This window comes from Oncorhynchus masou, unplaced genomic scaffold (genome assembly GCF_036934945.1).
Source record: "Oncorhynchus masou masou isolate Uvic2021 unplaced genomic scaffold, UVic_Omas_1.1 unplaced_scaffold_1939, whole genome shotgun sequence".
NCBI classification, from domain to species: Eukaryota; Metazoa; Chordata; class Actinopteri; order Salmoniformes; family Salmonidae; genus Oncorhynchus; species Oncorhynchus masou.
In genome coordinates, this window is record NW_027008434.1 from 65,368 (window position 1) to 82,000 (window position 16,633).

A 16,633-nucleotide genomic window follows, 5' to 3' on the forward strand; every position below is an offset into this window, starting at 1 on the left:
TGTTTTTGCAACTTTTAGTGATCATGCAGGTTTAACATTTTCAGTGGGTCTTAGATAAGGAAAGAGCAGGGGGTGGAGTATGGTGTATGAATGCCGGGTATTTAGAAGATGAAGAATATGGGACAACTTAAACAACTTAAATCTTTGATAGCATGTGAAATGGAGGACAAGCAGAAAGAGAATGATGTGTTTATGGTGGGACAAGGTTAAGGAAAAAATAAAAGTTTAGTTTAAGATATGCAAGGAAAAAGAGGGGTAGGATGAAAAGAAAAATGAGTTGAGAGCTAAATTGGAAGAAGAAATGGGGAAGTGTGACAGTGAACCTAATTATAATATAGAAACGTTTTTAGAGTTGAAAGAAAAATTGAGTAAATATGAAATAGATAAGTGTAAGGGGGCTATTATAAGAAGCAAAGCAAAGTATTTTTGAGGGGGAGAAATTCACTTTTTCTTGGATTAGAGAAGAATAAACAGAGAACATACACTGCTCAAAAAAATAAAGGGAACACTTAAACACAATGTAACTCCAAGTCAATCAAAATTAGGAAGCAACTCTGATTGACAATAAATGTCACATGCTGTTGTGCAAATGGAATAGGCAACAGGTGGAAATAGGCAATTAGCAAGACACGCCCAATAAAGGAGTGGTTCTGCAGGTGGTGACCACAGACCACTTCTCAGTTCCTATGCTTCCTGGCTGATGTTTTGGTCACTTTTGAATGCTGGCGGTGCTTTCACTCTAGTGGTAGCATGAGACGGAGACTACAACCCACCCAAGTGGCTCAGGTAGTGCAGCTCATCCAGGATGGCACAATGCGAGATGCGGCAAGAAGGTTTGCTGTCTGTCAGCGTAGTGTCCATAGCATGGAGACGCTACCAGGAGACAGGCCAGTACATCAGGAGACATGGAGGAGGCCGTAGGAGGGCAACAACCCAGCAGCAAGACCGCTACCTCCACCTTTGTGCAAGGAGGAGCAGGAGGAGCACTGCCAGAGCCCTGCAAAATTACCTCCAGCAGGCAACAAATGTGCATGTGTCTGCTCAAACGGTCAGAAACAGACTCCATGAGGGTGGTATGAGGGCCCGACGTCCACAGGTGGGGTTGTGCTTACAGCCCAACACCGTGCAGGACATTTGGCATTTGCCAGAGAACACCAAGATTGGCAAATTCGCCACTGGCGCACTGTGCTCTACACAGATGAAAGCAGGTTCACACTGAGCACGTGACAGACGTGGCAGAGTCTGGAGACGCCGTGGAGAACGTTCTGCTGCCTGCAACATCCTCCAGCATGACCGGTTTGGCAGTGGGTCAGACATGGTGTGGGGCGGCACTTCTTTGGGGGGCCGCACAGCCCTCCACGTGCTCGCCAGAGGTAGCCTGACTGCCATTAGGTACCGAGATGAGATCCTCAGACCCCTTGTGAGACCATATGCTGGTGCGGTTGGCCCTGGGTTCCCCTAATGCTAGACCTCATGTAGCTGGAGTGTGTCAGCACTTCCTGCAAGAGGAAGGCATTAATGCTATGGACTGGCCCGCCCGTTCCCCAGACCTGAATCTAATTGAGCACATCATGTCTCGCTCCTGAGGAGATCCCTCAGGAGACCATCCGCCATCCATTCCATTGATAATTTGTGTGTGATTTTGTTGTCAGCACATTCAACTGTGTGAAGAAAAAGTATTTAATAAGAATATTTCATTCAGATCTAGGATGTGTTTTTTTGAGCAGTGTATAGTAGAAAGATTACATTTTCAAAGGGTGAAGTTGTCAATGTTTATGTAGATATTTTAGAAACAGTGCAGAATTTTTATAAGGATTTATTTAAGAAAGGGGAGGTGGATGAGGGGTGTGTAAAGGAGATATTGGATAGTGTGGATGTGCAAATTGATGTAGAGGATAAACAAATGTGTGATGGAAGATAACAGTGAATGAAGTTAAAGTTACGATTAAGGGTTTACAAGTAAGAGTCCTGGAGTAGATGGGATAATTGCAGAGTTTTATAAAATGAATGTTTTTTAGCACCTGTTTTATTGGAAGTATATCAATATATGGAGGATAAGTGTTTCAGAATCTATGGTGACAGGGCTGATTTTATATAAAAATAAGGGGAGCAAATTGAAACTGGAGAATTATAGGCCAATTAGTTTATTAAATTCAGATAAGGTATTAAGGTAAGGTAAAGGTAAAAAGTAGGGTGAAGTGTAATGGGGTTTTAACTGATTATTTTATTCTTGAGAGATCTGTGAGACAGGGGTGCCCTTTATCAGCTTTATTTGTTTTATTGGTAGAACCTTTAGCAGCATTTCTTAAATATAATCTTATAAATTGTGTACAGACTCCACAAGGATGTTTTAGTTTGATTCATCAATATGCAGATGATACCACTATAACAGTTAGAGATGAGGGAAGTGTAAAAAGAGTGATGGACAGGCATCGGGTGCAAAGGTTAACATGGAGAAGTCAGTAGTAATAAGAAAGATTAATGTGGAGAATTTCTTTTAAAGGTGGTAAAATATTTTAATGTGTTAGGAGTGTTTTTAGGGGTGAATGAAATGGAAGCTAGGGATTTGACATGGAGTGGTGTAATAAAGTTAGGAAGGTGGTAAATGTGGATGTCTTTGAAATTAAAAGGGAAAGTAATTGTAATAAATGTGTTAATTTATGTAATGAACGTTTTGGATATACCAGAATGGGTATTATCTGAAATGAATAAGATTTTAGTAGATTTTTTTATGGGATGGGAAGGGGGTGAAAATAGCTTTAAAACTTTGATTGCAGGTTATGAGGAGGGGGGGTTTGAAGTTGGTAGATTTAAGTGTAAGGAAAACAGCAATTAGAGTAAAAATGGTACAGAAACATTTATTTGGTGAATTGGATTATGGGTGGAAATTTTTTATTTAAGAGTATTTGCAGGAGGTTGGGAGGATTGGGGACAATGGTTTATTGAGGAGTATGAAGAAGGAAATGTTACGTAATATACCTTTGTTTTATAGAGAAGTGTTTGTGGCTTGGACAGTTTTTACCAAATATTTATTATGAATGTACCATTTTAGAAAATATTTTAAAATCAGCCGATATTTTTAAATCCAAAGAGTGTAATAACATGTTTTGTAAATATTTTATGGAGGGCTGGGATGAGGCAGATATGTTATGTCACCTGAGGTAATTCCTGGGTTCCTTCCATTTCAGGCAATATATGATAATGTGGTTGAAGTAGATGAAGAGATAAGTAAAACTACTGTGGAGAATATGTACAAGAAAATATTAGAATGTATTCCTGGGGAGTGGGTGATTTTAATAAATAAAGTGGTCAAAAGATCGTGGGGTTTACCGGTTTTATATTCTGAAAGTAATGGGGAGAAACATGATTTAATCAGGGTTAAAACTTAAAATGGTTTATAGAAAATGTATTATAAAAGAGATAGTCACTGCGTCGGGAAAAGTGTGGTCTAGGGTGTTTGCAAACATGCATGTGAAATCAATATGGAAGAATGTAAAATATAAATCTATAGAATGTGAAGACAATGATTTTAAATTGAAACATAATAGGATTTTTACAAATGTGGTTTTGCGTCAAATTTATAGGGATATTAAAAGAGAATGTGATATTTGTGGTACGGGGCGGAAAATTTTATGCACTTTTTTGAATGTAGTAGGTTAAAAGATTTGAGTTTTTAAAAGGGCCTTAAGTAAAACATTGGGGAGAAGAGATTTTTACTGGAGTGGAGGAGGTTGTTTCTTTTTGGTTTAAATGGGAAAAGTAAAGTTAAATTTGGTGAATTTTGTACTAAGTCATGCGATAAAATTAAGGAATTTAGGTGATTATGAAGGGGAAATTGTGGAGTTTTTTTTAGGAGTATTTTAGAGAAAGATAAATAATATATAGATACGGTGGAGGAAAGTGTGGGTGAGTACTTTAATTGAAATTCTATCAAATGGAAAACTTGTAATTCATTATTAATTGGTATTAGTGGATAATTGTGTTCATTGTTTTACTTTTTCTGATTTTGTTAAAGGGTGAATTGTTAATCTTTTATTGTCTGAATGTTGTAAATTGTGTTTTTTATATTAAAAAATATATTTTTTAAATGTGCCCGATCTCGGAAGCTAAGCAGGGTCGGGCCTGGTTAGTACTTGGATGGGAGACCGCCTGGTTCTCTTGTGTCATGCGTGGAGCAACTGCCTTTTATTTATCACCCTAATAATGTTGTCTTTTTATTGGACTAAATGCAGTTTGTTAGTGCTTCCCTGCCCTGATCAAGTCAAATAATGGACAGTGCGTTTCCCTCAATCGAGGCAGTGCATTCAGCATTTGTTTTTAGGCTAGGAGACTGTCAATGTCTGTAGTCCATTAGGGCCCTGTAAAATCCCCTTCAAAGTTGACTGATTTGCCCCGAGCTGTTCAGGGAATTCTACGTAAAATAACCGGACGGATTCAATGGCTTCGACATCAAGAATAACGACAACAACGAGAATGGACAACGGAGAAAAAAAGAGCGTCGAATGAAGAGTTGAGGAGAAAATATGAGAAAGAACTGACGGTGAACGTGGAAGTTATTGGTGAAGAAAAAATAACAACGATGGAATTGCTGAGAGGAATGAAAGAAGTATGCGGAACGATTTTGGGATGTAGAACGAAAGACAGAAATAAGTACGAAATAACCATGTCACATGTGAAGGGAAAAGAAAGACTAAATAGACGGGCTAAAAATAAAGAGCGGTCAAGTCATGGCGAAAGAACTGGGGAACGATGGACTTGAGGTGTCCTTTTTTAACTTGCCGGCATATATTACGGATGATGAAATATGAGAAATTACAAGGATGGAAAGTGAACGCGACAACACCAATCAAGAGGAGGATGTGGCCAGGAACGGACATTATGGATGCGACGAGATTTTGTAAGGTGAAGTTTACGGACAGTGTGCAATCATTGCCTTACTCAACAAAGTTCGATACAGTAGAGGGATTTGAATATTTGAGTGATCCACGACAACCAAGTTAAGGTATGTAGACTATGTATTCAACCGGGACACATACTTAAAGAATGTCCAGAATTTATTTGTCATAAATGTGGTGAACAAGGGCATTATGCCAGGGAATGTTCTAACATCGGTGATATGTGTAGAAGGTGTGACAGACCTAAGGACATATGTAAATGTAAGAAGTGGAATGATGTTTTATTTCTGCAAACAATGGACCTCATTACTGAAGAAGATGAGGGGAGTGTGGCTATGGAGAGAGAGGAAGAGTGATATGGAAAGTGTGTCACAGGTGATTTCAGAGACAGCTATAGCTGTGCTTGGAGAGTATGCAATTCCTTCTGGCAGTACTCGAGATGTAGTCTTGGTCTCTGCTGCTAACAGGGTGGAGCAGCAGCACAGGATTGGTGAATTAGATACACAGGTAGAGATGGTGCAAGGTGCTTCTCAGGTGCCTGAACCAGCTTTAAGCCTGTGTGAAAATGACACCAAGGAGAGGGCTGGGTCCACTGGAGTTGATGGCACGGTTAAAGCACATTTTACAAAAGGCTTGAATGTTGCTTCACTCATAATTCCAAGTCATGAGTCGGACGAAGAAATAGATAGTGAGGATTTTCAGTTGTTTGCTAGAAATAAGAGATCATTGACGAAAGCTAGGGAGGTGATGGGATCTGGTAAAAAAGAAAGTCTATTTTGAAATGACATTTTCTTTGACTATATTTCTGCATACATTAACAATGGTTAGAGTTGCATCACTAAATGGGAACAGTCTGAGAAATATGAACAAATTGGAGCAGGTTTTGGTGTCTGTGAAAGCTGATGTGGTGTTTTCAAGAGACAAATTGGACAGACTCCAAAATGTTGGAGATTAAGAGCAAATGGTCTGAGCTAATGTTTTGTAGTCACAGAAGTGAAAAAACATGTGGAGTGGCTATTTTGGTAAAAAATGATGTGGTTCAAAATGTCAAGCAGGTATATGCAGATTATCAGGGCAGACTTATTGTTATTGAGTTTAAAGTGCAAAATGTATTTTTTCGTCTAATTAATGTTTATGCTTCGAATATTGAATCGGAAAGGAGAGATATGTTTAATAACCAAAGAAACTGTTCAGGAAATTGTATACTGGTAGGAGATTTTAACGTGAAGTGTACTAGAATGGATGTCTCGAGATGTGATAGCTTCAGACATGATTAGTCTAGAAATGCTTTAAGGGAATTAATGAAAAATGAGAATCTTGTCGATATATGGAGGGCTGAAAATTTAAAAAGAGTGTTTGAGAAGACAGGTGGTGTTAAATGAACTAAAACAAAGCAGAATTGATTTATGTTAAGTAAAAGATGTAATACAGCAGGTTCAGAAGATGTCATAACTTTACAGCATACAGTGATCATGCAGTAATGTCATTTCAGATAGGTTTTGCTGTGGAGATGAGGGGGAGGTGTCTGGTGTTTAAATGCCAGTCTGTTAAAGGAGGAAAGTTATATAAAAGGAAATTGTTGAATGTATCGAAGGTGAAATGTCTAATGTACTGTTAAAAGAGAATGTGTGTTTAAGGTGAGAGGAAGTGAAAGTTAAAGTAAAAAACAGGAGTATTAGGTACTCTAAAAATCGTAACCGTGTAGATAAGTTCAAAGAAAAAATGCTTAGAAATAGGATGTTACATGAACTTGAAAAGGCCGATGCTGATCCAGACGATGTTGTGAACTATTTGAAAATCCATGCAGAGCTAGGGTTTTATGAAAAAAAATAAATGTTTAGGTGCTATTGTTAGGAGTAAGGCACAGTACGCCTTGGAGGGAGAGAAATGTACTTCCTTTTTTCTGGGGCTTAAAAAACTAAAGCAATTTAAGAGTTATATTGTAGAATTGGAAAATGAAAAAGGTGTAAAGGTAAATGATTTTGTTGACATCGTAGATTCAGTTGAATCCTTTTACAGAAATCTTTATAAAAAGAATGTGGATAAAGTGTGTGTTGAAAAAGTGTTGAGAATATCAGTGTCAAAATATCTCAGGCAGATAGAAAGGAGGATGTGTGATGAAGATATTTCAATTATAGAAATCAAGGAAGCAATTGAGAACACTCAAGGAAATAAAAGTCCAGGTTTGGATGGTTTAACAAATGAATTCTATAAAGTTTGTGGATATTTTGGCACCCATTTTATTTAAGGTTCTCAGTATATGGAAGAGAATGAGGAATTCCCTGAGTCTGTCAATTGGTATGTTAACCATCTATTTTTAAATAAGAGGCAGTAGGTTAAAGTTAGAAAATTATAGGCCTATTAGTCTTCTAAATTCAGATAAAATACTGACTCAAGTTTTAGCTAATAGGATGAAAAAGGTGATTGGAAGTATTATTACATCAACACAAGCCTACAGAATACCTGGAAGAGATGCTGCAGATGTAATTTGTACAATTAGAGATGTTGTTAAATGAAAAATGAAGGTGGTATAGTTTTAAGTTTAGATTTTAAGAAAGCTTTTGATAAAGTGGAACATTATTTTCGGGCCAAAATGTGTATCTTGGATTAAGTTGTGTTAAATGTAACAGAGTGTTAACAGATACATTCCCTATAGAGAGGTCAGTAAGGCAGGGTTGTCCTTTGTCAGCTCTATTGTACAATGTTTCTACGGAACCGTTAGCTGTTTTAATACTTGGAGACAGAGGTGAGGGGTGTTATACATCAGTACGCTGATGACACTACTTTTACTGTGAAGGATGTAGGTAGCATTGAAAGCATTATGAAAATCATAGATATCTACTGTAAGGCATCGAGGGCTGAAGTTAATATAGAGAAGACGGAAATTATGTTTTTTGGGGATATCAATGCAAATAAGTGCGAGATTCCATTTAAGATAGCTAAGGATTTTATGAAGGTGCTGGGAGTAAATATTGGTGTAGAGGAGAAAGAGGCAAGGGATATAACTTGGACGGGGATCCTCAAAAATCAAGCTAACTTTGAATTTCTGGAAAAATAGAAGATTGAAGTTAAGGTAAAGTAATTGTTGTAAATGCTTTGGTATCATCTAAACTTGTGTATATTTTGGGAGTTCTAGACATGCCAGAGTGGGTTATAAATGAATTGAATAATGTGGTGTCTAATTTTATATGGGATGGTAAAGGTGTTAGAATTGCGCAGAAAACATTGATAGCAGACTATGATGGAGGTTTAAAACTTATAGCTTTTCTTTTAACAGATAAAAACAGTAAAGAAATATTTGTATGACAGGTTAGATTATTAAAAAAAAGTATGCCTGATCTCGGAAGCTAAGCAGGGTCGGTCCTGGTTAGTACATGGATGGGAAACCGCCTGGGAATACCAGGTGCTGTAAGCTTTTTGTCACTGCCTTGTGGAATTTCAACTCTTTGTCCGTTTTCTCCCACAAGGCTGAAATACGTGCCCTCACTTTGAAATAAGTAAGTAAGGTTAGTTTGCATTTCATCTAACGATCTGTGCTACAAATTATGGCTACAGTATATGCAATTTCTTCCACTTTGAGTGACAAAGATGCTTATCTAAATGGTGAAAATGCAACAGCTGTTAATCAGACTCACTTTGACTTTATATAGTGCACCAAGAGATACTTTCTTGCTTACGACCATACCGGCCTGACCACGCCCCTTTTTGGGATTGAGGAAGTGTTTGGAGGAAGTTGGTTGTTGCGTTGGAGAAATACATTGTTTGCTGTTTTGAAGTAAATATTTTTTTTGTTTGGTGATTTGTTAAACAATTATTTTGGGAATAATTAGTGGAGAATTTTCCCCTAGCAGCTTGCACTGTTAGGGGAAAGGTATTTTCATTTCCTTAAGGAGGGGAAAGGTATTTTCATTTCCTTAACGGAAGTTTGAAAGACCAAACGGACTTGTAAAGAAGCATGAATGTGAGTAGGAGATTGGTTGCTGATTTGGACGAGTGGGCGATATGGCTTCGACTACTGGGAAGAATTCGAAAGGGGAAATGAAGACTGGCAGAGGTGCGGCAGGAGAAAAAAAATGGCTGGGGAGCGGGCTGTTCCCCCGGTGTTTGAAAGAAGTTTAACAGTGGCGGTGGAGATCATTGGGGAGGACAAGATAACAATGGAGCTTCTACGGGGGATCAAGGAGTTATGCGGTTTGGTGGTGAGGTGTCGTTTTAAAACGAAGAATGAATATGAGATAACAACCGACATATCTCGGATGAGGATATAATAAATAAATTGACTGGATGGGGAGTCACAGCAGGGTCTACAATCAAGAGGAGAATGTGGCCTGGAACGGAAATTGCAGACGGTACGCGTTTCTGTAAGGTACGATTTACAAACAATGTCCAATCGTTGCCATATTCGACGAAGTTTGTCACTCTGGAGGGGGCTGAATATTTCAGGGTTATGCATGACAGGCAGGTGAAAGTGTGTAGGCTTTGTATTCAGCCTGGTCATGTAGTACGTGATTGCCCTGAATTTAGGTGTTACAAATGTATGGAGCAGGGGCATTATGCACGGGAGTGTCCTGAGAGAAGGAGATGTGAGGAATGTGAATCGTTTAACTGTATATGTGGTGAAAGGGTGGGTGAAGAGCTTGAGATAATGAATGAGAGAGGCTCAGTAGATGAGGAAGAGTGTGTGGAGGAAAGTGAGCTGGGAGAGGAGAATGATATGGAGGGGGATCAGTGGGATGCATGAAGGGGTGAGAAATCGCAGCAAGTCTGCAGAGATGGGGGTGACGGAGCTGGGATCCAGTATGGACAGTGCGGTAGAATGGTTAAATTCAGAGGGTGTGGAGGGAGAAGATGCGAGATGTGGAAGAGCTCAGATGGATTTACAGAAAGCTGAGTGTGGCAAGGACCCATGCACAGAGCCTATACTGGAGGATGTACAACCTGACGGGACTATTCCGAATGTCAAGCCTATTGTGGGGCAGAGAATGCTCCAACTTCTCTTAACAGTCTGATGGGATCAGGGGATGAGAGATTTGGGAGTGCTTCAGGCTTTAGTAAGTCAAAAGAGAATATCGACAAAGTATAAGAAGTGCAATAAGAAGCTCAAATATCTGAACAAGGAATGAGATGTAATCTATGGCAAATGTTTGTGTTACTAATGTCGGGTATAAAGATATTTTCTTTAAATGCACGTGGGTTGAGTGGGGCTGACAAGCTGAATGTTATTGGCATTGACGGATGCAGATATATGTGCACAGGAGACAAAATGGTCTCCTGTATCTATGGGTTTTGTGAGTAGAGTATGGACAGATCTATGTTTTGTTAGTCATGGGGTAGTAGGTACATGTGGGGTGGTGATACTGGTTAAAAGGGGGGGGGGGGGTAGTGGAAAATGTACAGAGAGTGAGAACGCCTTATGAAGGTCGACTTCTTGCTGTAGATTTTTCAGTGGGTTCTGTTGACTATCATATAATGAATGTATGCCCCAAATGTAGAAAAGGAGAGGGAGGTTTTTCAGGGCATTTCGGTCTCTGTGTAATGACAATACAATTTTGGTTGGGGATTTTAATGTGGTTAAGTCGGTTAGATGCGACGAGCAGTGTGCAATTCCGCTCTGACTCCTCACGAAAGGAACTGTTGTCAGTTATGGGAGATTATGATTTACATGATGTATGGAGAGAACGTTACCCTGGGAGGAGGGATTTTTCTGGAAGGCAAAACAAAGCAGGATTGATTACGTTTTAACGGGAAAGAATGTACAGCATCTAATACATGATCCTGAATATGTTTTTAATGCTTTAAGTGATCATGCTGCGTTGGTATTTTCTGGTGGAGTAAAGACACCTACTAAATGTGGTGGGCTGTGGTGTTTAAATAGCAGCTTGCTAGAGGAGGAAAACTATATTAATATGATATCAGAATGTATTGGGCAGGCCAAAAGACAGCAGTTAATGGAGGAGAACATGGGGTTGTGGTGGGAGGAGCTGAAAATCAAATGTAAGGAATTGACTATAAAATATGCTGTTAAGAGGAATTATGTATGAAAAAGAAGGAGGGAACTACGTCAGAAGGTTCAATATGAACTTGAGTGTATAGCAAATGATGAAGATCATGGGGTGGAGGATTATTTACTGGCTAAGGATGCACTTGATGAGTATGAGAAGAAGAAATGTTATGCGGCGATTGTAAGGAGTAGAGTGCAATATGCGATAGAGGGGGAAAGATGTACTTCGTTTTTCTTGAATTTAGAAAAAAGGCAAGAGAAGACTTCTATTACGGAGTTAATTAATGATAAGGGGGATAAGGTTAATGATTTGGTGGGGATTCTGGATACGGTAGAGAGATTATGAATGCTTATTTAAAAAAGGTTAATGTTTCCTGTATGGATAAGGTGCTTGATCATGTGGATACTAAGTTAACAGAAAGGGAAAAAAACATGTGCGATGAAGATGAGTCTGACATTAAGGAGGCCATATTTGCTGCTAATTGCAATAGGAGCCCGGGGTCTGATGGCCTGACGGCAGAGTTATGAGTCTTTTGCATATTTGTTGGCTCCAATTTTAAGAAAACTGTATGAAAATTTTGAAAAGACTCAAGTTGTGCCAGAGTCGCTGGCCACAGGAGTTAACCATATTGTATAAAAATAAAGGGAGTAGTGTGAATTTGGATAATTATCGACCGTTGACACTTTTAAATTGCGATTATAAGATTTTAGCCAAGGTCTTAGCTAATAGAGTTAAAAACGTTATGAGTGGGGTAATAGAGACAGGTATATAGTGTACCAGGGAGGGATATTTCTGACACAGTGGGAACCATAAGGGATGTGAAAGCATATGGGGGGAGGAAGGGGGGGGGGTTGTGCTGAGTCTGGATCTAAATTGCGTACACTTGGAAAATTTGGTTTTGGTGAAAGAATGATGGTTGGATTAGATTACTGTATGGATCTGCAAGGAGCAGAGTAAAATGTAACGGGCTATTAACAGATGCTTTTCCTCTGGAGAGATCTGTTAGGCAGGGCTGTCCTTTATCAGCTGCTCTTTATAGTTTAATCGGTGGAGCCGCTTGCAGCAATGATTAAAGCAAACAAATTAATTTGAGGTATACGGATACCGGATGGGAGGGAGAGTGTTATACAGCAATATGCGGATGATACTACATGTACTGTGATAGATGTTGAAAGTGTGAAGAACGTAATGGAGTGCTTTGAGGTATTGCAAGGCATCAAGTGCAAAACTTGATGTTGAAAAATCTGAAATAATGTATGTGGGGATAGATGCAAAGGTGGATTCCCTTTCAAAAAGGCTGAAGGTAATATAATGACTTTAGGAGTGTGTTTGGGGGTGGATGAAGAAGGGACGAGAGATGTGACTTGGACTGGGGTTTTGAATAAAATAAAACATACTCTGTCCTATTGGAAGGCAAGAATACTGTCTAAGGGGGAAGGTGATGGTGATTAATTCATTGTTGGCATCCAAATGCATCTATGTTTTAAGTTCGTTGGATAAGCCACAATGGGTGTTAAAAGAATTCAATGATTTGGTTGCAGATTTCCTATGGGATGGGAAGGGGACTAGGATTGCAAGGGCAACACTTATCTCGGATTTAAAGGATGGGGGGTTGAAATTGGTGGATTTGGATGTGAAGAGAAAAGCAATGAGAATAAAAAAACTGTGCAAAAGTACTTATATGGGGAGGTAGGTTATGGATGGAAAAGGTTTAAATATTTTTTGGTACAGAAGTGGGGGTTGTGAAGAAAGTGGATCATTGATGGCATGGAAGATAGATATGGTGGAGGAGTTGCCTAAGTTCTATAAGGAGGTGTTCTTGGCATGGGGGGGAATTTCTTCCTCAGATTGAGTACACATGTACCAATAAGGACAACATATTTAAATCAGCCTGTGTTTTTTAATCTGAAAATAGAGAGTTGTGGGAAGGTGCTGTACAACAAATTGTTTATGAAGGCTGGGTTATTATTGGTAAAATATTTTATTTACGAGGTTATACCTGGTTTTTAAGGGAGCAGGCAATTCTGGATACTGTGTGGGAGTTTGATGGTACAGTGAAGAGTAAATTAGTATTAAATATATGAAAGAATAAAATTATGCATTCCGGGTGAGTGGATAAAAGTGATAAATGGAGAGGGGGAATATGGGGACTTGTATGTGTTGCCAAGTCTATGAAGGTAAGGGATCGGGGAAAGAATTATCAAAAGTAAACACAGAAAAGAGTGTGCAAGTGTATGTTGAAGTCCGTGTGTGTGAGGCCTGCGGCTGAGAGGATGTGGAGAAAAATGTTTTTTGATTTGGATGTTTCTTTGTTGTGGGAGAATTTGGTTTTGTTTGGGAATAAATAAAATTGTGAGAACATGGATTTTATGTTACGGCATAATCGTATATACACAAATATTGTTTTACATCAGATAAACCGTGATGTCCGGCGTGAATGTGGTGTGTATGATGAAGCCAGAGTCTTTGTTACATTTATTTGTCGACTGTCCATGTCTGACAGATTTTTTCAATGAAATAAAACTTGTTGTGGAGGCACTGGAGAAGAGTTTATAGAAAGTTTTGCATGGGACAGGTTAATATTGTTTGGAGTGGTGGGGAAATGTTCGGGTGTGAATGTGTACCTGTTGAATATTGTATTGAGTTGTGAGGTATGCAATTTACTGTAGAAGGAATATGGAACATTTTGAAGGAAAAAAGTGGAATGTCTGGGTAATCTTTAAAGCAGGTTTAAGTAAGCATGTGGAATTAATGTATAATGCAAAACTAGAAAAATTTGAAAGTATGTTTGTAAAGGGGAGTACTTTAGTGTCAATGGAGGAGGGAGATTTAGGGTTAACTTCTGAAATTGTGTATGTCTATATTAGATTATGTATTTTTTTGATTAGTGAAGATGTAATTATGTTATTTTTATTTTGGAAAAAAATGTTCTGATGTTGATGGAATGAAATGAATAGAAGGATTGTTAGTGATTCTGTGATTTGGTTGTAAATTACTATGACATTTTTATAATCATTTTTTTTTAAGTACGCCTGATCTTGGAAGCTAAGCAGAGTCGGGCCTGGTTAGTACTTGGATGGGAGACTGCCTGGGAATACCAGGTGCTGTAAGCTTTGTCACTGCCTTGTGGGAAAAAACAGACAGTTGAAATTCCACATGGCTGAAATATATGCCCTCGCTTTGAAATAAGTAAGCGAGGTTAGTTTGTATTTCATCCAACAATCTGTGCTTCAATTTATGGCTACAGTATATGCAATTTCTTCCACTTTGAGTGACACAAAGATGCTTATCTAAATGGTGAAAATGCAACAACTGTTAATCAGACTCACTTTGACTACATAGTGCACGAAGAGTTAGTTTCTCGCTTATGACCATACCGGCCTGAGTACGCACCTGTTGGATGATTGACACAGGTGTGAGTGATTACTCCAGAGATTTTGTGTTGAGTTTGAGCTTTTAAAGTACAATTTCTTTTTGTAAATTGATTAAGTTAAATTTATAGTTTGGGGTTCTTCCCCGGCAGCATATTGCTGTTTGGGGACTTTCCTTCCGTCGTAATTCGGATGGATACAATGGCTTTGACCAACGCTGGAAAAAAGACTAAAAACAAAGAAAATATGGATAATGGCGCTGCAGCAAGACAGGCGCAAAAATATGAAAAGAATTTAACAGTGGCTGTTGAAATTATGGGAGAAGAGAAGATTACAATGGAGGTATTGAGAGGGATTAAAGAAGTTTGTGGACTGTCGGGTCAAAGATGAAAAGCGATATGAAGTGACGCTGTCAAGTGCGAGAGGGAAAGAAAAAAATGGATGGATTTAAAATCCGGAGCTGTCGAATCATGGTAAAGGATCTATCGCTGGATGAGATTGTTGTCTCTTTAAACCTCCCGGTATATATTACAGACAAGGACATCACAGAACGGCTAAGAGCATGGGGTGTGTGCTATTTCGCCGGTGAAAAGGCGCTACTGGCCGGGGACGGACGTTGCTGATGGAACGCACTTCTGCAAAGTTAAATTCACAGACACTGTGCGCTCGCTGCCATATTTGGCCAAATTTGAAACGTTGGAAGGGGCTGAGTACTTCAGAGTAATACACGATCGGCAGGTCAAGGTCTGTAGGCTGTGTACCTACCTACCCCACAACCGTGTTTTTACCAATGTGGTGTTACATCAGGTAGACAGGTCAGTGTCTCGTGTGTGTGTGTGTGTGATGTATGTACAGATAAAGATGGAAATCTGATGCACATGATGTTTGAATGTGTTGATATAGCTGGGTTCTATGTGAGGTTGAGGGATATGTTAGAAAAGGTACTGAGGAGAAGAGTTAATAGGCGGGGTTGATTGGAGGTGTTTGGTATTGTTTGGAGTGGGTCAGCATGTGAGGGGGGGTGAATATTGTATTATTGAATTTTATGCTGTCACATACAAGGAGGAACTTGGCAAGGTTTGAGGGAAAGAGGGTGACAGTGTGGAAGGTGTTTGAAGGTTTGGTAAGGAAGGATGTAGGATTGATGTATAGGTCTAAGCAGGAGGATTTTGAGAGGGTGTTTATGAAGGATTGTGGATTTATTGCTGTGGGGAGGATGGTGGTTTGGTGTATGGGTTTTGATGTAAAAAATTGAGATATCAGTAAAAATTTGAAAGAATTGTTTTGAGAATGTCTTAGTTTCTACTTGATAAGGTGTTTTGAAACTATTCTTGTGGAATGTGGTTTAGCAAAGTAGTGTATGCAATGGTAGTATAATTTTAGTCTCTATTTTTGATTTGATAGGGGTGAATTATTTTCCTGTCAATGTCTAGTATTGTGATTTAAAATGGTTTGTGTATATTAAGTGTATAATGTAAAATAAGAATTTTTATAGTAAAAATAAAAAGAAAGCCTGATCTCGGGAAGCTAAGCAGGGTCGGGCCTGGTTAGTACTTGGATGGGAGACTGCCTGGGAATAACAGGTGCTGTAAGCTTTTTGTCCATTAGGGGGTGCTCTTGCATCATTTCATCAGCATCCCTGCCTTGTGGAATTTCAACTCTGTCCGTTTTTTTTCCCACAAGGCTGAAATATGTGCTCCCTCGCTTTGAAATAAGCAAACAAGGTTAGTTTGTATTTCATCCAACGATCTGTGCTACAAATTATGGCTACATTATATGCAATTTCTTCCACTTTGAGTGACAGAAAGATGCTTATCTAAATGGTGAAAATACAACATGTTAATCAGACTCACTGACTTTATATAGTACACCAAGAGAATTTCTTGCTTACGGCCATACCAGCCTGGGTGAGCACTTCCTGTTTGGAAAGTGAGACAGGTGTTGGTGATTAAGTTGTGAGAGTGTTTGTTTGCTTGAGAGATTTTTTGGTTATTTTCAATGTTCTTTGAAGTATAATTTTTGCATTTGAACAAGTTTAAGTTTGCTTAGTTTTTTCCCCCCTTTGCAGTTTTACTGCTTGGGGAGTTTTTTGTTCTCATTTTTGTTTACTATGACGGACAACATGGCAATGACTAATGGAATGGACAAGGACAAAGGAAATGCGCAACGGAAGAAACATGGAGATGAAGGAGGACGGAAATATGGCAAAGAATTTACGGTGGCAGTGGAGTTGATGGGAGAAGATAAAGTTACAATGGAGTTACTACGTTCGATTAAAGAGGTGTGTGGAGAGGTGGTGGGATGTAGAATGAAAGGAGCAAGAAAGTACGAAATTACAATGCGAAATGGAAAGGATCGGTTAATG